The sequence below is a fragment of the Palaemon carinicauda genome, chromosome 5, assembly GCF_036898095.1.
Source record: "Palaemon carinicauda isolate YSFRI2023 chromosome 5, ASM3689809v2, whole genome shotgun sequence".
NCBI lineage: Eukaryota > Metazoa > Arthropoda > Malacostraca > Decapoda > Palaemonidae > Palaemon > Palaemon carinicauda.
The window spans coordinates 98,410,145-98,425,007 of record NC_090729.1 but is presented as its reverse complement, the minus strand read 5'-3'; the positions used below and the strand labels follow the sequence as shown (position 1 = coordinate 98,425,007).

The window sequence follows — 14,863 nt, the reverse complement described above, 5'->3', positions numbered from 1 at the left end:
ACTCCCCTGGAGGAGAGATCATGCTGGTCTTGGAGACAGGACAAAGGTTAATATTCGAATAGGAATATTATCAAGGCATGAGTGAGCATATAACATAATTACTTATATTATTCTTTTGATCATCAGGAAAGAGGTAAATGAAACTATAACAATCGTATATTTCTTGCTAAGGAATAGGAGCGAAAAGAGACGCACATAGAAATAAAATAGACATTTTATTTTTAGGATTGCAGGTCATTATGGCAGTAATTACAATAATGAATATAGAATTTATTTAAAATAATAAAGAATAATGTACATAGAAATGAAAGACGGTAATCTTGATTCTGAAAAGAAAGGTTTGCTTTTTAGAAACACAAGTTCCAGAGGAACGCCAGTCTTTTAAAATTCAAAGAAAAACACATCATGGCCTAGGGCATGTGACACTCATGTAAAGTCTATGACATTTCACCTTGGTAAAGAACAGTCTATTAGAAATACTAAGTGTCCATTAAATCACTATGTATCACAATAGGGTCAACACAGGCACCCGTAGAGTTAGAGTCCCAAGCAACTCACTGTTCTATGCAGATTCAAGCAGCAGGTTTCATAACACTACCTGCAGCTACCATGAAATGCTTTACTTCGTGCACTTGTTTTGCGTAGTGCTTGAAAAAAACGCGCGATGATTTCCAGCCTGTAAAGCTCTTGAGGCTTTCGAAATCCATACTCTGGAAGAAGTTCAGAGAAGAGGCAACTTTTCTAGGATCGTGACCTGCGGGTGTACTGTCAGGATCCGCTCTGCGAATGAAGTAGGTGATTTTCGCTCTTAGTTGTTTCAGTGACAGGTCGCTACCCGATGTTTCTCCTTTTGAAGAGTTGTCCTCCACCGAAGTCTGAAGTTCTTCGAAGATAGACCTTAAGACTCTCCACTGGGCATAGAGAGACATCTTCCTTCAGGGGGCAGATTCTCCAAGGGCCCCATCTCTTGGTGGGTAGTTCATTCTTGGCGAGAAACGTCGGATCGGGGAAGAGGGTAAGATCTCCTGTCTTGGCAAACAGGATATGACCCTCCTCTCTTGTTAATGCCACTATTTCACTAACTCAGGCTCCCGAGGCGAGAGCAAAAAGGAAGATAACTTTTTGAGTCAGGTCTTTCCAGGCTAGAAGCAAAATGGAGCACCTTGTCCAGGGACCAGGAGATAGGTTTTGGTGGTGGTGCTGGGCATAGTCTAGCGCATGCCTTTGGCAGTTTATTGAAGATATCACTGGACAGATCAATCTGGAAGGCGTAAAGGAGTGGTCTAGTCAAGGCCGATTTACAAGTGGAAATCGTATTGCCGTCTGGTAGACTCAATCTTGCCGTCTGGTAAACTCAGTCTTGTACTCCTCGAGGAAGTCTAAGCTTTTCTTCGAGATCCCAAACCTTTTCTTTGCGGCTAAAGAGAGAAAATCATGAGATGAAGGTCCCTGACTTTCAGTGATGAAGCGAAGACAGCCGACTTCTGTACTTGTTGAGAGAGAACTGGGCCCGGTAGGGGGATCAGCGTGGGCTTCAGCTCCCGGACCAGGGGATACCAATTGCTCCGGGGCCACTTGGGAGCCACTAGGGCCGCTGTCCCTTTGAAGGTTCTCAGTTTGGATAGGACTTTCAGCAGAAGGTTGGGAGGAGGGAACAGGTATATCCTGGACCATCTGTTCCAATCCAGGGACATGGCATCCACTGCTTCTGCCTTGGGGTCCTCGTACGGGGCCACATATCGAGGAAGTTGATTGTTGTCGCTCGTCGCGAAGAGATCGATCTGAAGTTCCGGGACTTGGTGAGAGATGAAGGAGAATGATCTTGCGTCTAGAGACTATTCCGACTCTATTGGGCTTGTCCTCGATAGAGCGTCCGCCGTCACGTTGCGGAATCCTTGTAGGTGAACTGCAGACAGGTGCCATTTCTTCCTTTCTGCCAAACGAAAGATCGGAAGAAGCACCTGATTTATCTGGGGCGATCTCGAGCCCTGACGATTGAGACATCTGACTACCACCGAGTTGTCCAAAGTCAGACGGATGTGGATCGAGGGAGGCGGGGAGAGTTTCTTCAGGGTGAGAAGAACCGCCATGGCCTCCAAGATGTTGATGTGAAACGTCTTGAATAGGGGAGACCATGTTCCTTGAACCTGTTGTTGGTGGGAGTGACCTCCCCAACCCTCCAGTGAAACATCCGTGTGGATGTTGATCGATGGAGGCGGGTGTTGAAGAGGGATGGACCTTTTCAGGGCCTTTGCTTCTGACCACGGCTTTAAAAGTAAGCGAAGTCTGTTCGGAAGCCGTCTCTTGAGGTCTCTTCGAGCAATGGATGCGAAACGTCTCCAGACTCCCGCGGCATCCTTTAGCTGTGCTTGAAGCACTGGGTTTGTCACTGAGGCGAACTGTAGAGAGCCGAGAACTTGTTCCTGTTGTCGTCTTGAGATCCGTTTGGATTTTAGAAGCCTTCTGACAGACCCTGCTATTTCCTTCCTTTTCTTCGGTGGAATGGAAAGGCGGTGTGACTGAAGGTCCCAATGGATTCCCAACCATTGGAACTTCTGAGCTGGAGAGAGGCGAGATTTTTCTGTGTTTATCTTGAAGCCCAGATGCTCTAGGAACTGGGTGACTTTGTTGCAGGCTCTCAGACAATCTTCGGGCGATATCGACCAGACTAGCCAGTCGTCTAGGTAGGCCATCACTTAGACGCCCTGAAGACGTAGCTGTTGGACGATTGCGTCTGCCAGCTTGGTGAAGATCCGTGGAGCCACGTTGAGCCCGAAAGGCATGGCCCTGAAGGCGTAACTTTTCCTTTGAAGTCGAAATCCTAGGTAGGAGGAAGCGTAGTGATTCATTGGAATGTGCCAGTAGGCATCCGCCAGGTCTATGGAGACCGTGTAGGCCCTGTGAGGCAGAAGGGTCCTTATTTGTTGCAGAGTCAGCATCTTGAACTTGTTGTTCGCAATGAACTTGTTGAGGGGGGATAAGTCTAGAATGACTCTGAGTTTGTCTGAGTCTTTCTTGGGAACACAAAAGAGTCTCCCTTTGAACCTGATTGACTTTACCCTCCTGATCACCTTCTTGTTCAAGAGTTCCAGGACATATTCTTCCAGGAGGGGGTTTGACTGTTAGAAGAATTGCTGGAAGGATGGGGGTGGTTGAATCCAGCTCCAGCCCAGTCCTTTCTTGACGATGCTGTGTGCCCAGGGATCGAAGGTCCAACGATCCTGGAATTGGCGGAGTCTTCCTCCCACCGGAAGGACTTCATTGCTTCTGGTGTCCCGAGGGTTTGCCACCTCGGCCGCTAGCTCCCCTTCCTCCTCTGCCGCTGGAGGGACGGCGAGAAGAATCTCTGCCGGATCCTCTGCCTGAGCCCCTACCTTTTTGACGAAAGGTAGTCGAGTGTTGCTCATAGGCAGGGATGAAGACAGGCGACTGCGAAACCACCGGCTGGGGGACCAATTGAAAGGTCTGTTGTTGGTGCATAGCAACTTGGGGAGTAGCGGGACCCGGAAACTGTCGTCTCGGTTGACGTTGCTGGGGTCTGGGTTTCGAGGATTTCCTCTTAGGCTGAGGGCCATCGTCCTGAGAGGACTTCCTCTTTTGGGACATGCCCCACTTATGGAGAAGGCTCCTGTTCTCCGTAGCGGCTTTGTCCACTATCTCTTTCACCAAGGTAGACGGGAAGAGATGTTTGCCCCAGATATTGGAGGAAATCAGTCTCCGGGGTTTGTGTTTCACCGTTGCACTGGCGAATACGAATTCTCTACAGGCTCTACGAGCCCTAGCGAAACTGTATAGGTCTCTGGTCACGGTCACCATGTGCGACTTAGCAAGGACCATGTAAAAGTCCGGGACTCTGGTGTCCTCGGCCATGAGTTCGAGCTGTACCTGATGGGACAGCGAAGCGGCGAGTCTCTCCTTGGTATCCTGTTCCCTACGAAGGAGATGATCATTCAGTCGTGGGAGGTCCTAGTCGAACTGACGACCAGCCACATCAGGTTCTAGTTTCCCTACCGTGAAAGTAAGCTGGATGTCTTTCCAGTACCTGTCATTGGGGGGAAGAGTGAGGGAGAAGGGTCTGCACTCCTCCAGTGCAGGGCAAGGTTTCCCTTCCTCCATAGCCTTCATGACTGCTTGGAAGGCCTTTTCAATGAAGGGGAAGGTCGCAGTAGCTGGAGCAACGAAGGTTGGATGCTTCTTACTCAGCGCTGGCATCTTGGAGTTTGTGAAACCCCGGCTCTTCACTGCCTGAGCTAGCATAGCTTGGGCCTTCGCGAGATCGAACACAATCACTTCCTTCGGTTCGGTCTCTTCTTTTGAGGCTGGTTCGGACCTGAGCCGGACGTAACAGTCCGCATAAGCCTCGAAATTCGGGAAGAACTCCACTTCTTCCAACAAAATAGAGCCAACCCTTTCACTAATATAGAGCTTGCCAGTTGTGATTGGCCTATGCTCGGCGTATCTCCAAGGGTTAGCTTCCGAGCAGGCGGGGAGGTCCTTAACCGAAATCTTTTTCTGTTGTTTGAAGCCGACGAGAGTCGTCCGGAATTGCTCCTGAGTATCGCGCAGCTTCTTGTCCATGAGGGCTTCAAGCATTCTGAAGACCTCTTGAGTGGCCGATGGAAGAGGATCCGGGGTGGCAGAAGTCGAAGGAACAGGTTCCTCGGACAGTGCAGGAGTTGCTGGGGGAGCAGGAGCGACCTCGTTCTCCGAATCAGGGTATTCCACCTGATCTTCCTCATAGTCGAGCTCCTCGCCCATGAGGTTCTTCTCCGTCTCTTCAGACACCTCCGACATACGTTCCACGTTGTCGGAATCAAGATGGCACTCACGCATGGACTGTACCATGACGACGTCGGGTTCGACCACGATCTGGACGGTGGGAATTTGTTCGCGAGGGACCACCGAGTCCTTGGATGCTTTTGGAAAAAGCAAAGCCCTCATGTCTTCATTGGGAAGATACGATCCGGTGGCGTTCTTTTGGAAGCCACGCACCCATTTCCGTAGCTTCTCTCTAGCGATGTCCCTTACCTCCGTGGTAGGAGGATCGTCGAACGCCTCAACAAGAAGACTCTTGCAGACTGAACAGTTCTGCGGGTCCCAAAATTTCAGGTCGCCTTTCTTGGCGGCGCAGGGGGCGTGGGTCCGGCACGCCTTGTGCCCGTAGAAGTCCGGGCGCTTCACTCCACAGAAGTTGCTTTCGCACTTCATGTACTCCTCCTGTAAAAGAAAGAAATCATGAGTACATGGAAGGCATAAGAATGATTTACATTACTCTAAAATTAAGAATAACTTAATCTATAATAGCATATTAATGTTCAAGATTGATGAGCGGGAAAGGAAGTAGATAGACACATACTTGTGAATCCCGCCCAGCCAGTTACCGTAACCTTATCCGTAGACAATTCCTTTGGACCCGAGGGTCAAAAATGGGGGAAATCCGTATGGATGAGCCAAGCTAGGCTTTTAAAAGGAATTGCCCGGAGAGTGTACCAGGATCTGAGACCACTCAGAGCCTTGGGGGAGAGGGGAAAATAGGATAAACCCCTTAGTAAATGTAGGTTCCGGCAATCGACTGCACTGAGATACACAGAATATGCTGGAATTGTTGTAATGTGCAATCAAACAGCATAGCCACTATTTCGGTTGGTATAACAATACCTATATGGAGGTGGCCAAGCTATCTGGCTGCATCATATTAACTGCCGGCATGTTTCCGGCAGCCAGGAAAGGGGTATATGTCCCTTAGCGTCTCATGAGGGGGCTCCGGCAGACCGACGGCACACCGGAGGCCGGTCCTGCAGGGTGGAAAGCATCAAGGCAGACACACTGAGCAACCGAGATGGATAATACCAGTGGCGACCGCCGGCACAGCGGCAGATTGTCGGCAGAGGCGGCCGCTCCGGCAGCCGAAGGCTGACGGCATGGTGAGCCTTAGATCAATTCATAAGAGAGATATATGTATAAGGGTGGATACCTAGATTGCCGGCAATAAATGCCGTCATGTGGGCGGCAGACTCCGAAAGTGGGCCGGCTGTTGCTAGGTAAATATAAGGGGTGGGACGTCGGTGGTATGTCGACGGAAGGCGGCAGCCTTCGGCACTCGGTAGGCTGATGTCTTAAAGGGGGAAGGTATCTTATGAATAAAGGTCACCTGAGGTAGTGGCGGGTTTCGCCGGCAGTAGAGACGGCAAGGGACCGGCACCAAGATAGAGAGAGAAAAAGGTAAGGAGGGATGGGAGGGGTAATATCCTATAACCCTCCGGCATCCCCCCGGAGAGAGTGCACTTATGATAGGACTAGATACTCCTAACATCCGGCGGCAGTGGGTCGGCAGACGGCCGGGAGCCTGAGGTAACCTAATGGAGGGATAGAGTGCACTCAAATAGAGGGAATCCCCCGCCGGCAGGACCGCCGTCGGCAACCACCCTTATAGAACGCTATGAAGGGTATGTGTACCAGAGTGGCCAGATAAGCAGGAGAGCAAAGCTAGCCCTACCACTCCACCCAAGGGAGGAGTTGTAGGACCAAGGACAGGGGTGTGTAGGCAGGCCTACACCAAAGGGATAGAGTGGGGAGGGAGAAGTAGGGGTCTTTCTAAATGGGTAGACTCTGTACGAGAGCGGCCATCAAGGCAAGGGAGAACGCTCCGTAACCTAGGATAGGTAACCCAGATCAAGTACAGTACTAATGTACTGTCCCAAACTATACTAAGACAGAGCCTACCCCCAGAGCTTAACCTAGAGTAGGAGGACTAACTCCTAGGCTAGGAAAGTCTGAAAGACACATCGCTAGTTGCAGGGAGGAAGGGTAACCCAACCAAGTGCAACTGGAGGAAGCGCAGAGCCCTTCCTAAGATTTCAGGCACGACCCTAAGGGGGGTTCATTCCCTTAGGGTAGGCAGAGAGGCGATAAATACTCTGGTTGTAGACGAGATCCCCCTATATAGAAGGGAAAGCAAGTCTACCCAGAGGGAATTACCCGCAGGCAAGGGGAATAGGGAGCATACAAGGGTTCCTACATTAGGTTAGGAGGGGGTTGGTACACAACCAACTCAGTCCCTTGTATGGTCCCCGAAGGCGAAAACACGCCACATAGCTATCTGCACCCCATATAGAGTTAACACTTCGATATGGAAAGGTGGCTGAGTAACTGAGGAGCCGTTCCAAAGTTATTCTCATCTGTGGCTACTTTTGGTACTCGAGACGTAAACAAACGGGGGCCATTGCTAAATGATGTCACGTCCATCCTCATCCTTTCGTCTGTAGCTTCTACGCTAGGTCGGATTTTTCCTAAGTGATTTCCTTATCTGCTTACATCGCCGTAATGTCGCAGCCTTCAGCCTCGCCTTCTTCTGGAAAGTTGAGTACCAGGTCCCAGTATTGTTTAGATAAGCTCTAGCCGTAAAGTAACTTCTACTTTTCGTAAAATATTGTGTTTTGTGGCAGAGCTGTGCCGATACTGGACGCGCCATTTTACGGCGCCGCTGTTCATGTTGCATGCTTTATTTAGTTAGCCAGAACAGCCTTCTCCAGTCCTTTAACTAATTAATATTATTAGTTATTTAGTCTTCATAGGTAGGAAATCATTATATCGTGTTTTAGCGCTCATCAGTCTCGGTCGCTGTTCGACCCCATACTAGATCGCTAGCTTAGCCCCTAGGCTGGAGAGCCTAGTGCTTGTTTTCATGCATGATATATATTAGTGTTCTTAAGTTAAGTTATGAAGATTGTGGCATTATTTAACATAATTATTATTATTATTATTATTATTAAATGCTAAGCTACAACCCTAGTTGGAAAAGCAGGATGCCACAAGCCCAGGGGCCCCAACAGGGAAAATAGCCCAGTGAGGAAAGGAAATAAGGAAAAAGGAAAATAGAACATTTTAGGAATAGTAACAATATTAAAATAAATATTTCTTATTTAAACTATAAAAACTTTAACAGAACAAGAGGAAGAGAAACTAGATAGAAAAGTGTGCCCAAGTGTACCCTCAAGCAAGAGAACTCTAACCCAAGGCAGTGTAAGACCATGGTACAGAGGCTATGGCACTACCCAAGAATAGAGAACAATGGTTTGATTTTGGAGTGTCCTTCTCCTAGAAGAGCTGCTTACCATAGCTAAAGAGTCTCTTCTACCCTTACCAAGAGGAAAGTAGCCACTGAACAATTACAGTGCAGTAGTTAACCCCTTGGGTGAAGAAGAATTGTCTAGTAATCACAGTGTTGTCAAAATATTTACTGTGATGTAAGTGTTTTCGCCTTCGGGGACCATATAAGGGACCGTGTTGATTGTGTATCAACCCCCTCCTAACCTAATGTAGGAACCCTTATATGTTCCCTATTCCCCCTGCCTGCGGGCATTCCATCTGGGTAGACTTGCTTTCCCTTCTATATAGGGGAATCTTGTCTACAACCAGAGTATTTATCGCTTCTCTGCCTACCCTAAGGGAATGACCCCCCCTTAGGGTCGTGCCTGAGACCCTAGGAAGGGCCTTGCCCTTCCCCAGTTGCACTTGGTTGGGTTATTCCTTCCTCCCTGCAACTAGCGATGTGTCTTTTAGGCTTGCCTAGCCTAGGAGTTAGTCCTCCTACTCTAGGTTGAGTTCTGGGTGTAGACTCTGTCTTATTATAGTTTGGGACAGTACATTAGTACTGTACTTGATCTAGGCTACCTATCCTAGGTTAGGGAGCGTTCTCCCTTACCTTGGTGGCCGTTCTCATGCAGAGTCTCCTCATTAGAAAGACCCCTTCTTCTCCCTCCCCACCTATCCCTTTGGTGTAGGCCTGCCTACACACCTCTGTCCTTAGTCCTACAACTCCTCCCTTGGGTGGAGTGGTAGGGCTAACATTGTTCTCCTGCTGAGCTGGCCGGTCTGGTACACATACCCTTCATAGCGTTCTATGGGGGTGGTTGCCGGCGGCGGTCCTGCCGGCGGGGGATTCCCCCCTCTTTGAGTGCCCTCTATCCCTCCATTGAGTTACCACAGGCACCCGGCCACTCCTATCATGAGTGCACTCTCTCTGGAGGGATGCCGGAGGGGGTATAGGATTTTACCACTTCCATCCCTCCTTACCTTTCTCTCTTTCTATCTTGGTGCCGGTCCCTTGCCGTCTCTACTGCCGGCGATAACCGCCACTTCCTCAGGTGACCTTCATTCATAAGATGCCTTCCCCCTATAAGACGTCAGCCTTCCGTGTGCCGGAGGCTGCCGCCTTCCGTCGACATACCGCCGACGTCCCACCCCTCATTTTTACCTAGTAACAGCTGGCCGACTTTCGGAGTCTGCCACCCGCATGCCGGCATTGATTGTCAGCAATATAGGTATACAACCATATATTTATCTATCTTATGAATTGATCCAAGGCTCACCATGCCGTCAGCCTTCGGCTGCCGGAGCCGCCGCCCCCTACCGACGATCCGCCGATGTGCCGGCGGTCGCCTCCGTGGTATTATCCATATAAGATACTCAGTGTGTCTGCCTTGATGCCCTCCACCCTGCAGGACCGGCCTCCGGTGTGTCGTCGGTCTGCTGGCACCCTCATGAGACGTTAAGGGATATATACCCCTTCCCTGGTTGCCGGCAGCATGGCGACAGTCAATATGTTGCAGCCAGATAGCTTGGCCACTTCCATATAGGTATTGTCTTACCATCCAAATATAGTGGCTATGCTGTTTGATTGCACATTACAATAATTCCAGCATACTCTGTGTATCTCAGTGCAGTCGATTGCTGGAACCTACATTAATAAGGGGTTTATCCTATTTCCCCTCTCCCCCAGGGCTCTGAGTGGTCTCAGACCCTGGTACACTCTGTGGACAATTCCTGTTAAAAGCCTAGATTGGCTCATCCATACGGATTTCCCTCATTGTGACCTTCGGGTACAAAGGAATTGTTTACAGATAAGGTTACGGTAACCGGCTGGGCGGGATTCACAAGTATGTGTCTATCTACTTCCTTTCCCGCTCATCAATCTTAAACATTAATATGTTCTTATAATTTAAGTTATTCTTAACTTTAGATTAAGTTATTCTTAATTTTAGAGTAATGTAAGTCATTTTTATGCCTTCCATGTACTCATGATTTCTTTCTTTTACAGGAGGAGTACATGAAGTGCGAAAGCAACTTCTGTGGAGTGAAGCGCCCGGACTTCTACGGGCACAAGGCGTGCCGGACCCACGCCCCCTGCGCCGCCAAGAAAGGCGACCTGAAATTTTGGGACCCGCAGAACTGTTCAGTCTGCAAGAGTCTTCTTGTTGAGGCGTTCAACGATCCTCCTACCACGGAGGTAAGGGACATCGCTAGAGAGAAGCTACGCAAATGGGTGCGTGGCTTCCAAAAGAACGCCACCGGATCGTTTCTTCCCAATGAAGACTTGAGGGCTTTGCTTTTTCCAAAAGCATCCAAGGACTCGGTGGTCCCTCGCGAACAAATTCCCACCGTCCAGATCGTGGTCGAACCCGACGTCGTCATGGCACAGTCCATGCGTGTGTGCCATCTTGATTCCGACAACGTGGAACGTATGTCGGAAGTGTCTGAAGAGACGGAGAAGAACCTCATGGGCGAGGAGCTCAACTATGAGGAAGATAAGGTGGAATACCCTGATTCGGAGACCGAGGTCGCTCCTGCTCCCCCAACAACTCCTGCACCGTCCGAGGAACCTGTTCCTTCGACTTCTGCCACCCTGGACCCTCTTCCATCGGCCACTCAAGAGGTCTTCAAAATGCTTGAAGCCCTCATGGACAAGAAGCTGCGCGAGACTCAGGAGCAATTCCGGACGACTCTCGTCGGCTTCAAACAACCGAAGAAGATTTCGGTTAAGGACCTCCCCACATGCTCGGAAGCTAACCCATGGAGATACGCCGAGCATATGCCAATTACAACTGGCAAGATTTATATCAGTGAAAGTGTTGGCTCTTTTTTGTCCGAACCAGCCTCAAAAGAAGTGATTGTGTTCGATCTCGCGAAGGCCCAAGCTATGTTAGCTCAGGCAGTGAAGAGTCGGGGTTTCACTAACCCCAAGATGCCGGCGCTTAGTAAGAAGCATCCAACCTTCGTTGCGCCAACCACTGCGACCTTCCCCTTCATCGAAAAGACCATCACAGCGGTCATTAAGGCAGTGGAGGAAGGGAAACCTTGCCCTGCACTGGAGGAGTGCAGACCCTTCTCCATTACTCTTCCCCCCGATGATAGGCACTGGAAAGACATCCAGTCGACCTTCACGGTAGGAAAACTAGAACCTGATGTGGCAGGTCCTCAATTCAATGAGGACCTCCCAAGGCTGAACGATCACCTCCTTCGCAGGGAACAGGATACGAAGAAGAGACTCGCCGCTTCGCTGTCCCATCAGGTACAGCTCGAACTCATGGCCGGGGATACCAGAGTCCCGGACTTTTACATGGTCCTTGCTAAGTCGCACCTGGCGACCGTAACCAAGGACCTATATAGCTTCGCTAGGGCTCGCAGAGCCTGTCGAGAATTCGTGTTCGCCAGCGCAACGGTGAAACACGAACCCCGGAGACTTATTTCCTCCAATATCTGGGGCAAGCATCTCTTCCCGTCTACCTTGGTGAAAGAGATAGTGGACAAAGCTGCCACGGAGAATAGGAACCTTCTCCATAAGTGGGGCATGTCCTGAAAGAGGAAGTCCTCTCAGGACGATGGCCCTCAGCCTAAGAGGAAATCCTCGAAGCCCAGACCCCAGCAACGTCAACCGAGACGACAGTTTCCGGGTCCCGCTACTCCCCAAGTGGCTACGCAGCCTCAACAGACCTTCCAGTTGGTCCCCCAGCCGGTGGTGTCGCAGTCGCCGGTCTTCACCCCTGCCTACGAGCAACACTCGACTACCTTTCGTCCCAGAGGTAGGGGCTCAGGCAGAGGCTCCGGCAGAGATTCTTCTCACCGTCCCTCCAGAGGCAGAGGAGGAAGGGGAGCTAGCGGCCGAGGTGGCAAACCCTCGGGACACCAGAAGCAATGAAGTGCTTCCGGTGGGAGGAAGACTCCGCCAATTCCAGGATTGTTGGACCTTCGATCCCTGGGCACACAGCATCGTCAAGAAGGGACTGGGCTGGAGCTGGACTCAACCACCCCCATCCTTCCAGCTATTCTTCCAACAGTCAACCCCCCTCCTGGAAGAATATGGCCTGGAACTCTTGAACAAGAAGGTGATCAGGAGGGTAAAGTCAACCAGGTTCCAAGGGAGACTCTTTTGTGTTCCCAAGAAAGACTCGGACAAACTCAGAGTCATTCTAGACTTATCCCCCCTATTAGATGTTAACGTAATTTTTCAGTTTCTAGTCAACCATTTGATTTTGCTAACAATTGATATTAAGGCATTTAGTATATAAGTATGTATCTTTAAGTGAGTTTGTATTGTATATATTACGGAAGTTGAGTTTTACTGTGGTGATTTTGCGCCTCCTCCCAGCTCGTTAAAGTTTTCGAATTACCCTTTTAGCACTCGTTTATTTTTTTGTTTACATTTTAGGCACGTGACTGGAGACCTTGGTGAGGGAGGTTATAAGAGACAGTGCTTGTGTTTGGAAGGGCAGTTCGGGCTTTCTACAGAGGCTATACCCTTTTGACCTCCAGCTGCCGCACTTATAAATTTTTTTCAACGCCTTTGGACGTAGTTTGAGTGCTGTCCTTCGTAGGTACGCTTCTGGCCACCTGCGGTGTTGCGTCCTGCTTGTGTTGCAGGTGATTTGAGCCACCTGCGGCCTTATCTTGCTGCCACCTCAGTGGAAGATTTTTCCTGAGGTGTTAGGAGCATTTGCTTCTCAGGACGTCATTGAATTTACTGCAGCTGTGGGGGCCTTGATGCCCGTCAGGAGGCTAGTAGGGAGAAAGATCCCAGGTAAGCGTTCTTATTTTGTATGGTCGTGCAGGACCTCTCGACTCCTCCTTCCTGGTGCTTCTGTGTTCCCCTGTTGGAGTTTTGGAATCACGGCCTACTGTAAGGAAAGACTTGTGTTATTCTGGGATCACGGACTCCCCTTCTGAGTGTGAGGAGATAATTTTTGTTGTTGTTGTTGTTACTCAATAAATTTTTATGTAGATATATACTATAATGAACTGTTGGAACAGTCTTAATTTGTTGCCACTTTTGGTTGGTTTTGTTATGATTCAAAATTCGTGTAATGTTAACAGCCCCGTGGCTTTTATGTTATTGTTTAGATATTAAGTTTAGATTATAAATATAGGTAGGAGATTAAGTGTTTCCTCCCTGTTACTCTTCGCCTTCCTTCACCCCCTCTTTAGTTATAGGTATTGTTTGTTATATTCATTTTGATCTGGCCAGTTATGTTATGTATGTTTGACGCATTTGTATTAATGTGTTTCTCTCTTTTATATCTGTTTAGGGTTTAGTTTTCAGCTGTTAGGAATCCCAAGGGATTATTTAAGGACTGGTGTTTGTCCTTGGCAGTCACAAGGTTGACTTTAATTATTCTTTGTTTGTTAATAAATATTGTTGAGTTTTCCTGAGTGTTTTCATCTCCATTGACCATCTTTTGCTAGATACAATGTAACAACACTGAGTGTGCATCATTTAGTGCAGTCAAACCTCCACCACGGCCCAACAAGGGTTGTAATACCCCCTCAACAAGTTTATTGCGAACAACAAATTCAAGATGCTGACTCTGCAACAAATAAGGACCCTTCTGCCTCACAGGGCCTACACGGTCTTCATAGACCTGGCGGATGCCTACTGGCATATCCCAATGAATCATTACGCTTCCTCCTACCTAGGATTTCGACTCCAAAGGAAAAGTTACGCCTTCAGGGCCATGCCCTTCGGGCTCAACGTGGCTCCACGGATCTTCACCAAGCTGGCAGACGCAATCGTCCAACAGCTACGTCTTCAGGGCGTCCAAGTGATGGCCGACCTAGACGACTGGCTAGTCTGGTCGACATCGCCCGAAGATTGTCTGAGAGCCTGCAACAAAGTCACCCAGTTCCTAGAGCATCTGGGCTTCAAGATAAATGCCGAGAAATCTCGCCTCACTCCAGCTCAGAAGTTCCATTGGATGAGAATCCATTGGGACCTTCAGTCACACCGCCTTTGCATTCCAGGGTCTGTCAGAAGGCTTCTAAAATCCAAACAGATCTCAAGACGCCAACAGGAACAAGTTCTCGGCTCTCTACAGTTCGCCTCAGTGACAAACCCAGTGCTTCGCGCACAGCTAAAGGATGCCGCGGGAGTCTGGAAACGATTCGCATCCATCACTCGAAGAGACCTCAAGAGACGGCTTCCGAACAGACTTCGCTCACTTCTAAAGCCGTGGTCGGAAGCAAAGGCCCTGAAAAGGTCCATCCCTCTTCAACACCCACCTCCATCACTCAACATCCACACGGACGCTTCACTGGAGGGTTGGGTAGGTCACTCCCACCAACAACAGGTTCAAGGAACATGGTCTCCCCTATTCAAGACGTTTCACATCAACATCTTGGAGGCCATGGCGGTTCTTCTCACCCTGAAGAAACTCTCCCCGCCTCCCTCGATCCACATCCGTCTGACTCTGGACAACTCGGTGGTAGTCAGATGTCTCAATCGTCAGGGCTCGAGATCGCCCCAGATAAATCAGGTGCTTCTTCCGATCTTTCGTTTGGCAGAAAGGAAGAAATGGCACCTGTCTGCAGTTCACCTACAAGGATTCCGCAACGTGACGGCGGACGCTCTATCGAGGACAAGCCCAATAGAGTCGGAATGATCTCTAGACGCAAGATCATTCTCCTTCATCTCTCACCAAGTCCCGGAACTTCAGATCGATCTCTTCGCAACGAGCGACAACAATCAACTTCCTCGATATGTGGCCCCGTACAAGGACCCCAAGGCAGAAGCAGTGGACGCCATGTCCCTGGA

General features: G+C 49.4%; 1 protein-coding gene across 1 annotated transcript in view; it reads right to left on the bottom strand.

Moving 5' to 3' along the window:
- The window catches only part of LOC137641377 (nucleolar transcription factor 1-A-like), a 690,267-nt gene that overhangs the window by 370,238 nt on the left and 305,166 nt on the right, over positions 1-14,863 (bottom strand). The window lies entirely within an intron of this gene.